Source organism: Electrophorus electricus, chromosome 10 (assembly GCF_041902795.1).
Source record: "Electrophorus electricus isolate QZ-2024a chromosome 10, ASM4190279v1, whole genome shotgun sequence".
Classification (NCBI taxonomy): domain Eukaryota; kingdom Metazoa; phylum Chordata; class Actinopteri; order Gymnotiformes; family Gymnotidae; genus Electrophorus; species Electrophorus electricus.
In genome coordinates this window covers 31,881,486-31,893,659 of record NC_137506.1, presented here as the reverse complement: position 1 = coordinate 31,893,659, position 12,174 = coordinate 31,881,486, and positions in this window count along the sequence as shown.

Here is a 12,174-nt window from a genome sequence, read left to right as displayed (position 1 = left end):
TTTTACAGACCTCACTCATATGATTCTTGAAAGTGAAGTTATTATTGAAAACAACTCGTACATTCGTCATGTAGTTTTATTTGGATGAGTTTTCCCATAACCTCATTTACATGACTTATCATGGTACATTTGTAGGAGGTTATGTGACCTCCACTGTTTGAAATGTTCAAAGCGATGAGCCAAAACCCAGGAGACATTGGTCATCGTGTGCTAAGGACATGTGACTCCCAGATACAGCTGGGAGTGATCTGCTGAGATGAACAGCACTGAGATCTGTGACAGCCAAGACAGACAGGCCACCAGTCATTTAGGACTGAACCCATGATCACTTCACAATTAACACACGCACAGCTCTTACGTCCAATCACGGACCAGCGAGAAGTGGCAGCCAATCACGCCCAGTGTACTCTCAATTGGAAACGTCAGCTGTGCTGTTCTGATTCTGTGGAAGATTTCTTTAACATGATTTGATCCGTTGACATTTCTTCATTTTGCATCAGCTGAAGAGATGAGAGCAGACTGGATTCAGACTGTTGGGTTGTTCAGAAGCACTAGAACTTACATCCAGGATACAGTCAAACAAACGCAGTTAAGCACACAGCCTACAAAACCTGAAACTCTGGCTCCATCTGGAATAGTTTAAGGATGAAGTGTGCTTGTTCTGGGGTAGTTTAAGGATGAAGAGTGCTTGTTCTGGGGCAGTTTAAGGATGAAGTGTGCTTGTTCTGGGGCAGTTTAAGGATGAAGAGTGCTTGTTCTGGGGCAGTTTAAGGATGAAGTGTGCTTGTTCTGGGGCAGTTTAAGGATGAAGTGTGCTTGTTCTGGGGCAGTTTAAGGATGAAGAGTGCTTGTTCTGGGGCAGTTTAAGGATGAAGAGTGCTTGTTCTGGGGCAGTTTAAGGATGGGATACAGAATGCAAGTTGTTTACAACACAGTACAATACAAAGGTCAGAAGACACAGTTCAGATTAAGATGGAATGACTTTATATTGATTATCTCCTCTAAGTCAAGATATAAAGGGAAGGTCCTTATGCCAGTATTAATGCCCAGGGGTCACACCCCACCCTCACCCCACCCTCATGTTCTTCTAGCTGTGTTCTTAGATTAAGACAAAGATACAAGCCTGAAATCAAACATCTAAGCCTGAAAAAACAACTGCATATCCCAAGAAAATAAAATAAAAATAAAAATATACTGAACTGAGATAACCAGTCAACTAACAAGAAGCTACCTTCATATTCTTTTGAAGAAACTGGATCTTTAAGATTGGTCTATAGTTACTAAACAGATGTCAAAATCCTGTTCTTCTTTGTCGTACATAAGTGTCATAGCTCCCTCCTCCTGTCCTGTTGATGTTTGCCTCTGTGTGTGTGTCTACCTGCCTATTGACAACAAGGTCTTTAACACAGACCTTTACAAATTGAGAGAGTACCAAGTTAGTTTAAAATACCACTGGTGTGATTATGCAAGCCTATAATTATTATTTCTGTTCATTTACTTTAAAAAAAATTGATAGCCATTTAGATTGTAATGTAATCTAGACATTTGTTAAGACATTCCAACAAGCATATGTTGTTAGGGTTTAGAGGGAAGTATGTGTGTGATATTCGTGTGTGGTTGGCATACCAAAGAAAAGTAATTTAATACTTCCAAATGTTGCCAATGGGTGGCATGTAGAATGAAAAAAAGGACAGGCCCTAATATAGAGGCAGTAGAGGTCTGACAATAGATGTTTTGAGATGATTGCATGATAGTACGATAGATTGACGATGTTCAAGATATCACCTGACCATTAGCTGTAGATGTCCTGTAGGAAACACTAGTGGATGAAGGCTCAAAAGGGCAGCTAGAAGACTTCAAGAGGGATGTGGCTTTAGTACATGTTTTTAGACTGACTGCTGAAAAAATTAACGTTGGACTTTTTGCGTTCCTGCATGACTGATGAGTCTCCAAACAAATTTGGGTCTGATTGTCAAACAGGAAATGTAAGAATTTCTGGCAAGCTTTAAACATGTGTTAAGCATTCTCAGATTTTTTTTCTTAAATAGCAAAAGTTTTGTCTTTGCAATTATCATTGACTGCAGTCTCCTTTAAGCTTCTAAATGAGAGGTGTGTGTCTCCACAAAGTTATGACATGATACTTGGTATATTTGACATATCAAAATTCTCAGCCAACGTTTGATTAGACAGTGATGTGACAGGAGACAGGAGATCATAGGCCCCTCAGTGGGGCTTCCAACAGTCCACATTCAACTCTTCAATCTTATAATACTTTTTTTGGTCTTGTGGTAGTTTCTCAGCATCAGGAAGGACAGAAAAAATGTAGGAAGAAGGTTTGGTTGAGCTTTATTTATTTGACAAGTACACAAAACAAAAACAAGAAACTGTCATCAAGGGAACTCAGTAGCACAACAAAAAGTTCAGTCAAGGAAACATTTCCCCAAACTCAAGAAAAACATGTTTTATAATTATAACTAGAAAGAAAACGGACATCATAATGAAAATAATTCATGGTGTGACAACTCCCTGGTGTTGCGACAGACACATGACCCCTCTGCCTTTCTCATTCACGCTAGAAATATGACAAAAATTTCACAGCAGTTACATTACGCAATATCAAACATTTGGACATAATCCGTGCTGAAAAGCAGCATGAATTCCCACCTGGCAAATCTGGTCGTGAGCAGATATCACTGCATGCACAGGTGAGGGCTTGGGGGGCGGAGGGCTCGTGTGCGTTTGCCACACCTGGCCAGAAGCACCAGAACTTCTTTCATCGTACCCCTTACCACGTGCAGGATGGCCGTGAGGCGTGTCTGAGGTGTTCCGTCCTTACCTGTCTGCAGATAAAGGCTTGTGACACTTGCCCCCAAACAGAATGTCCCATTAGCTCACGGCTTTAACGTTTCCCACCTCACGTTAACGTGTGGTTTCTTTGACTGATCACCGACCACATGAAAACTCATCCAAGACACTGTGCGATTGGATCATTCAAACCACATGTAGCCTGTTCACAACTTGCATTAACACGTGTTGCTTATCCAGATTGGATCTGGCTTCATTTACTTTATTGCCTGATGCAGATGGTTTCTGCCAATATTTGCAGTTTATGAAACATTTAGAATTGCGCGTGAGGAACCGTGTTTTCAGTAGGTTTCAGGAAGTAAAATGGGAATAAATATGTTTTTACGCCAGAAAGTCACACTGGAGATGCGTTTTAGTGAAAATGTAAATAGAATCTGGCCAAAGTAAACCAGTTACATTCTGGATACGAAACATGTTTACACAGGGTGTAAACAAGCTACATTCCCAAACTGAACCACATTTCCAGTAACTAAAGTGCATATAGGTAGAGTGTCTAATATGGACACTTTAGCATGGCACAGGTCTAGAAGGTCCAGCAATGGAATAGCCGAATAATCTTTTTACAGGATGTAACGATTGCACACATGTTGAAGTAGATCCATTTGCAAAGGTTTATTTTTGTAATCAAACAGATATGTTTAGTAATACGTTTAAGCGTAGTCAGGTCGGTCCGAGGTCGATGCAGAGGGTAGCGTTCAGGTGGTGTCTGGCAGGAGACGAAGTCTAGAAGGTAAGCAAGAGTCAGTAACCAGGAATTCAGACAGGATGAGGAAACGCTTGGAACGCCACATGGGAACAATACTTTACAACGTGTGCACGAGGAAGGGAATGAGGAAAATGGGAATCAGGTGTGTGCTAGAATTCCAGTGAGTCAGATCGAGGGTTTGTGCGAGTGGGCATGGCTGTGCAGGACTGATGGTTGTTTCTGGGGTTCGTAACATAGGATTTCTGATTGTGTGGAATTGTTAAATACCTACATGCACTATTCAATTCAACTCAACTTTAATTCTCCCCACACGGCAGTTAATGGTAAACAGGCACCATACCCATTATACATAAACTTTAAAAACCCATAAAACCCCCAAGCAACATAGGCGTGTCTTGATGCTAGTTTCATGAGGTGGGTGGCAGTCTTGTTTAAAAGAACAATTGCAACTGAGAAAAGTCGACCTCCTTCAGCCCATTACACAGCGGCAGCAGAGTCACACAGAGGGATGTATTTTTAGAATTCTACACTCAGTCATGTCACAGACGGTCGTGTGGTTTTAATCCACCTGTCCATGTGCCTCTGATATACTGAGTCCCTCCACGTTGTTTTATCCCAAATAAACAAAGTTTGTGCATAAATCCAAATAGAATGCACATTACAAAACTATTTTAAATTAGTTTTACACTTTTGATTACATTTCACATTCAAATGGGATCTTTGAGTTGAATCAACTTTAGTTTGTTTGTATTGGCAACTGGAATAATTGACCCACAGGACAATATTTTATTGAGTAGATTTAACCTTGTAACATATCTAGCACATTCTACATATGAGCCATGCTGACTGACATAGGAAAGATTTTCCCCTCTAACCAGCTAATTTGCTTATTAATGTCAACCAGCTAAAGGCAACAAGTGATAGACGGAGTTTTACTCTGGTTTCACAACAGGTGTTCCTGCATTCCAGCATTAATGCCATCATCTTTTTGCTAATGCTCATCACACGTGTTTCTTTGAATAGTGTGAGGCAGAATTAAAGAGCAAGTGGTGCCACCAGGAGGCCACCTCATACAACAAGCAAAATGAACAAATAGCCATAAAGAAATTTGACATGTTTGAAGTATTACTTTTAATAATCCAATTAAGAACAAATAGTGTCAGATGCACTTTACACCTACAGCTCCAGCCTTTATGGCCTACTCCAAGATATGCGTGCCTAGTTCAGCTCTGCTGACGTGTCTGGTTGGTGAGGGTGAGATGATAAGGCCTCCACCATACCTGTAACGGTGAGTAGGCGGACACATGTTGGAGAAGAGAGAGATTTATTAGGGGCAAATCCAAAATCAGTGTCATTGTAGCAGTCCAGGGTCATAGAGCCAACACGGAGAGTACATGGACACATTATAAAAAACACACGAAGGCAAACTGGGGAATCAGGCTCTAACAAAGACTAGGGAAAACTCAGGGATAAGAAACACAGATTACAACCCAACCAATGATCCTAACCTACTGAACAGTCATCCTCAAACAATGAAGAGCCAAGACCAAGGCCACAAAGCAGGGTTTAAATACATGAACTAAACGAGGGACAGGTGTGGAAAATCAAACAAGGGGCGGAGAAAACGAAACTATAGCATGGAACTAAAATATACAAGACAGGAAAAATACGGAATACGAAAGCTGGGAGCCCTTCTGGTTCAATGCTTTCAGCAGCAGTGTACAGGGTGTACGAAAGCACTGTCTGCCATAGAGGCGCTGGCACGTTGGGAGGGTGGATCCTGCATCATTCATATCTAACATGGTATGTGGTTCCTTCAGCAGCAATGAGGTAAGATCCTGGGACCAATCTCCGAATCTCTGGAAACTGCTACAGGCAAACTGTGGCCCTGAGTCTCTGAAAACACGCTCTGGCTGCCTGTATCTGGAAAACTGATGCTTGCATCTATGATTTTGGCTGATAGTCTTGGCCACCATTAGTAGAAAGTCTTTACCTGCGTAACTGAACAAATCCGTGCTGGAGATCTGCCGTGGTCGTATTGGCAATGGATATGACAGCATAGTTTCCTTTTGCTGGTCATGTGCATATTTGTTACTCACTGATTACTTAACAACAAAGTCTTTCATTTCTGCCTGCAAGTTTGGCCCCCAAAAAAGTGTCACGGGCCGGCCTGTAAAAGTCTGCACCTCCCACATGACTGTAATGACTCAACTTGTCAGAGCACCTGGTGCTAGGGACAAAGACTAGCTAGTTTTTGAAGAGCAACTCATTCCCTGAACGTCTGTTACTCCCCTATAATCGCATGGCCTGCTCCAGATCTGGCCAACCCTTTCAGAACACTGCTTTGAGAGTCTGGAGATGTTTCCAGATCTCTTTCCATGTGTTCAAGGCACTAGCTCGTGAAATTTAGGAAGCCAGTTTGAAAGATGTAGAAAAAAAAGTCACACTCCTCCCACTGCAAACTGCAGATAAAGTGTTGTGTGCAGGATGCTGTAGAGACCCATGGCCCTGCGTGTTGCTGAGATACATGTCCAACCCTGGTTTGTAGACCACATTCACACTGTAGTTCTGGAGCTCCCTTCATTGGCTTCCAGTAGCTGTATGCATCAGATTTAAAACCTTGATGCTCGCCTACAAAGCCAAAAATGGACCAGCCCCTACATACATGAGGTCAACGGTCAAAGACTGATCTGTACCTTGGGTACTTCAAACCTCAAGTACGGCTCGGCTTGAAACACCTGCTTCAAGCCTCATGGAAGACACGCATGGAGACTATTCTCTGTCCTGGCTCCCAGAGGGTGGAACGAATTTCTGCTGGCTGTCTGAACAGCAGAGTCCCTTGCACTCTTCAAACGCAGACTGAAGTCCCAATGTTACGGAAAGATGGATGTGTGTGTGTGTGTATGTATGTGTTCTAGGTGCACTGCCAGGATTTCCTTCCTGTTTGAGACTCCGCCCCATTCCTTGCCGGATTTTCCAGCCAACTGCGTCTGCTATTTAATGGCCCCTTGAGGGGGGTGTAGAGAAGGGAGACTGCCTGTTTATTTGGAGTTTTGCTTGGCTGTGATTGAAAATTTGTATGTTGTTTTGTCCCTATTTTTGGACTTTGTTTTTGGCTTCTCCTGCTTCGGGAGCTGTGTATACATATATTGATTATGTAATCATTTGCACCAATGATTGTTTGTTTGAGTCATGTGTAAAATACACAGAAGAAGACCTTCCATTTGTGCTTCTGTTTGTTTTGTTGCTGTTCACTTTTTCACAACTTCCATTACATTAGCCGTTTGTACTTATTTTTCCTTGTTACAGCCTAGACAGGGTCATAACACTAATCTATTTGTGGAATATTTAAATGACCCCTGACCCTGCTCCTATGTAGACTAACTGAAACTCTAGTACTTATTGTTTATTGCACTGATTGTTGTCTGTTATAGAGTTTATATATATTTTGCACTTCTAGGTATCAGCAGTGATCCCTGTATTCTACAGTATTCTAGTTCACTGGTATATTGGACTCTAACCTACTGTAACTGGGCTAGGATAAATTCAATGAGGAAATTACAAAGCACTTTTGTAAGTCGCTCTGGAAAAGAGCGTCTGGCAAATGGCGTAAACGTAAGGGTAAATGGAATGTGACCAGCATACTTCAAAGATGTTTGTGTGGGCTCTGAGGAGTGGCTTTTTGAAGAAAGCAGTGAGTGGCTTGTGACCAGTTTCTGAGGTGATATCTGCTCTCCCACACGGGTATACAGTGGAAAGGTTGGCAGGTAAGCAGAACGCTCAGACACGCTCTTCCATCTGGGCATAGTTCGGCTCAGTCAGTAAGCACCATCAAGGTAAATGCCACAGGTTGCCTGTCCTGCAGTAAACAGCAGACAAGGTCAGCATGGCTAAAGTCACTCCGTATAGAGACCGGTGTGGTGACTCCAAATGGCCGTTTGAGCCAGAGATGTCCAGAACATCACCACGAGACTGCCTTCCTCATCAGGCAAAGTGATGCATCTGTTGAACGTGACCCATAATAAAACAATAAGCCAGTTTTACGCCAGACATGGGAAGGTATTTGGTGTATGATATCATGGATGTCAACATCCTCCGCTGTTTGTTTTTCTGGCTGGATACAGATGCTGTTCTGGATCTTTGCCAACACATTTTTGCTATTTTTACAATCCCAACTAAACAATCCCAAGTACTGCACAGTCGCAGTTTGTCTCCTCTCCAGACAGCCGCCTGATTCACTTGTTCCAGAAACCTCCCACATCCTCCAGCCACAGATTGGACTATACAGGGTGTGGTGTGCTTTCTCTACTTCACATCGCAGCACAGTTATGGTCTTAAATGGTTCTATTATAATGTGCTGCTTCATGCAGCCTTGCCAAGACTTGTTTGGTTTGTTGCTGGCTGAGGGCACGCCAGTGGGTGACACTGCCACCAACAGGTCAGATGGCTGTACTGCAATCCCAGAGCCACCATGTTTCACAGTGTCCTTCTAGAACTTACTCTTCAGTATGAAACCTTTAAAAAGCAGATCTTCATAGAAATTTAGGAAGTAATTTAAAAGTATAGAATTAAAAAGAATCACTTGAGTTTCATAAAAGAGTTCTTGTTAATACTACCCAGACTGAGACATGTGAGACACCTGTAGTGTGGTTCAGACTGAGAGGTGGGACACGTCTGTAGTGTTCAGACTGAGACGTGGGGGACACCTGTAGTGTGGTTCAGACTGAGACACGTGACATATCTGAGATGGCTTCTCTGTTATTCAACCCAAGGTGAGAGAGTGGATGAACCACAGTGTCTGGCCATTTTCATGTGCATGTTGCTAGCTCACTGTTTGTAAACACTCCAGAACGGGTGTAAGTCTTGTCTGTGACACCCACAAGTGTCTTAATGATTTAAACATGTAGGTAGGACTGATGATGCACTGAACATCATTCTTATTAATGTTACACTTGTATCAGTATTTATAATGATCCCATTATTTATGACAGCGGTCTTTAGAATAGTAGTAGACAACGACGCTAACGTTTAAGAGTCAAAATGACTATCATAAAATATTGCTCTTACTTACAGAGAAAGCAATACACACATACTGTAGCTAAATTCATTAGGTAACCTAAAATCACAGCTGTTCAATAGGAAAACAGGCCACTAAACATTAGACTAACCTCCTTTGACTTTATATTGCTTTTGGTGAATTTTCCCACCTTTTGCCGTTGCTCATACTGGCCACCAGGTGGGGCTCACACTCCACGAATCCACCTCACCTGCAGCCTTTTTCCAGTCCTCTGACTAAAATAATGACGTTGTGTTCACGTGACGGCTAGATGCTTCAGCATGCTTCCGTTTTAATTACGTTTCTATTAATTGTATGACTGAACTATAATGTTAACTATTTATATACAGTGACACAACAGCAGATGCTTTTCAATATATTTTGGAGACAGTTACGGAACCGTTTGGAAATGTGTATTCCCTGTGAGATTATCGGATAAATCATTACGCTTTACTACTCCCTGCTAGTAAATATAACACACCGGTATCTTTATAGAGTATGTAGGCTGAATGGGCCTCAGGGTGCGTTTACACTCACACAAGACTGCACATCTGAGACTGACCCAGACTAAACCCAGTAGCGCCATCTGCAGGGCAAAAGCGACACACAGATAAACAGACTTGGACCCAAATCCAAAATAAAAGTACAACTGGCAGGGAGTGCGAGCAACAAAATAACAGATACATGATAAAATGAGACATTTCCGACTTTTTTTTTACCTGACACCTGAACTTGATGTGGCAGAACAACTATGTATGTATATATATATATATATATATATATATATATATATATATATATATATATACATATCAGACTTAATTTCTCATTCTCTCATTATAATTAACATTGTGAAAATTACCAGGCTTAAAGTAGACTTTGCGTTATTTAGAACAGAACATTCCTGGCATACACAAAGCCATCCCACAATATCTGTTAAAACGTCAACTATACTTATGTGGACATCTGAGTAAATATGCATATATCTGCACAATAATCTATCATTTGCCAGTAGGTACATGAGTGAGTGTTCACTAATGTAGAGTGATTACAGCATCCAGTAGAGCAGTGGACGAGTCTGCCTACAGACAGGTGTGAGTCTGGGTAAGCCTTCCTGCTACAGTGCCACATATGAAATGCCTCTCTAAGTAGCCATTTTGAGGAGAGCTATTTCTGAGAGCTCTGTTAACGAGTGTCCTCCATGCTACTACATGTGTTCGCTTTCTCGGGGTGCTGTAGCCCACACTGTCTGCTGGGGAGCTGTGAGACACAGCGCGAGCTGTCAGCCTGCATTTCTGACAGGCTCAGACTCAGCGTTTTGAGAACTCACAGGCAAACATCTCCATCCCCACACAGAACCCCACGTAAACACACCCACACACACAAATGCCACTATACGTACACGTTAACACACACAACAGATTCATACACACAGCTTGTGGTCTGTTTATGGTCATTTTTACTGGGTTACCCAGAGGCATGTACTTTGCTCGCGCGACTCAGGCTGTTGAAAACAGAAAAGCTGTTAGAACAAAAGCAACCTGGCAAATCATGGCGACAGTCACCACACTGTTCAGATGATCCTGTTTGTGTGGTTCTCACCCTACTCTCTGCCACATGCCACTGTCACACCTCAGTCTGTCCCACAGCCCTTTCGTTCCACCTTCTGTCTGTCTGTCTGTCTGTCATTTCTCTTTCTTCCCTCCTGCTCTCTCTCTCTCTCTTTTCTTTCTTACTCCCTGACTCTCTCGGTTTCTCTAACTGTGGTTGGTTCTGTTTGTTTCTGTCTCCTTCTCTGTTCCTTTTCTTCCCTCTGACATTCTCCCCTCTCTTGCTCTCCTTGGCTGTATTATAGGTTTGAGTGCCAGTTAGTCTGCAGGTTACTTTTATGTAAAGTGCTGCAGACATCATGAAGTGACAGTCAAAGTGCTCCCCACAGAGCAGTGTGCACGTGTGTGTGTGTGTGTGTCTGTCTGCGCGTGTGTCTGTCTGCGCGTGCGTGTGTGTGTGCGCGTGTGTGCATGCACGTCTGTCTGTGTGCGTGTGTCTGTCTGTGTGCGTGTGTCTGTCTGTGTGTGTGTGTGTGTGTGCGTGTGTGTGTGTGTGTGCATGTGTCTGTGTATGTATGTATTTCTGTCTGTGTGTGTGTGTGTGTGTGTGCGCGCGCGTGTGTGTGCGTGTGTGTGTGTGTGCATGTGTCTGTGTATGTATGTATTTCTGTCTGTGTGTGTGCGTGTGTGTCTGTCTGTCTGTGTGTGTGTGCGCGCGCGTGTGTGTGTGTGCGCGCGCGTGTGTGTGTGTGCGTGTGTGTGTGTGTGTGTGTGCGCGCGCGTGTGTGTGTGTGTGCGTGTGTGTGTGTGTGTGTGTGTGTATGTGCATGTGTCTGTGTATGTATGTATTTCTGTCTGTGTGTGTGTGTGCGCGCGCGTGTGTGTGCGCGCGCGTGTGTGTGTGCGCGCGCGTGTGTGTGTGTGCGCGTGTGTGTGTGTGTGTGTGTGCATGTGTCTGTGTATGTATGTATTTCTGTCTGTGTGTGTGTGTGTGTGTGTGCGTGTGTGTGTGTGTGTGTGTGTGTGTGTGCGCGTGTGTGTGTGTGTGTGTGTGTGTGTGCGCGCGCGTGTGTGTGTGTGTGTGTGTGTGTGTGTGCGTGTGTCTGTGTATGTATGTATTTCTGTCTGTCTGTGTGTGTGTGTGTGTGTGTGTGTGCATGTGTCTGTGTATGTATGTATGTCTGTGTGTGTGTGTGTGGGGGGGGGGGGAGTTGAAGGCAGTGGCAGACAAGGCCAGAAAGAAAGAGAGAGAGAGAGCGAGAGACATTACACTGCAATGGCACAGTTCTTAGTAAAACTGACACGCAAATCAATTCAGAGCCAGTCCCCTCTGACGAGCACTACACACACAATGTTATGCACACACTGATTGTAAAATTGATTGGAAAAGCTGATTTTTGTCTGTATAGTGTCCTTGTGTTTGAGAAAGGCACTATATAAATGTAATAAAGAAGAAGAAGAAAAATGTTTTGTGTGAGTGTGCACATATATTTTATTTGTTTATAAATAGATAAATATGTATATAATATGTTTGTTTGATTTTGTGGTTCTTGTGTCATTATATCTAAAGGACCGAATGAATGGGTGTGCATGTGCTTGTGTGTGTGTGTCTGTGTGTGCATGTGCATGTGCTTGTGTGTGTGTGTGTGTGTGTGTGTGTGTGCGTGTGCGTGTGCATGTGTGTGTGTGTATGGCCAACAGCTTTGAGGATGCAGTTATCGATAGTGAGCACAAGTCATTTGTAACAGGGTTGTTTAACAACCACTGTGCTGATCAATAAAGTTGAAACTCCACTGAAGCCCTTAAACACGGCACAGAAACTCGCCGATCTTCAGAAATACAGCAAGCATTTGAGTGCGTATGTGTGTGTGTCTGTGTGTGGATGTGTGTGTGTGCATGTGTGTAATACGTTTGTTTGTGTGACTTTGTGGTGCTTTGGTCATTATACCTAAAAGGACTGAATGAACGTGTGTGTGTGTGTGTGTGTGTGTGTGTGT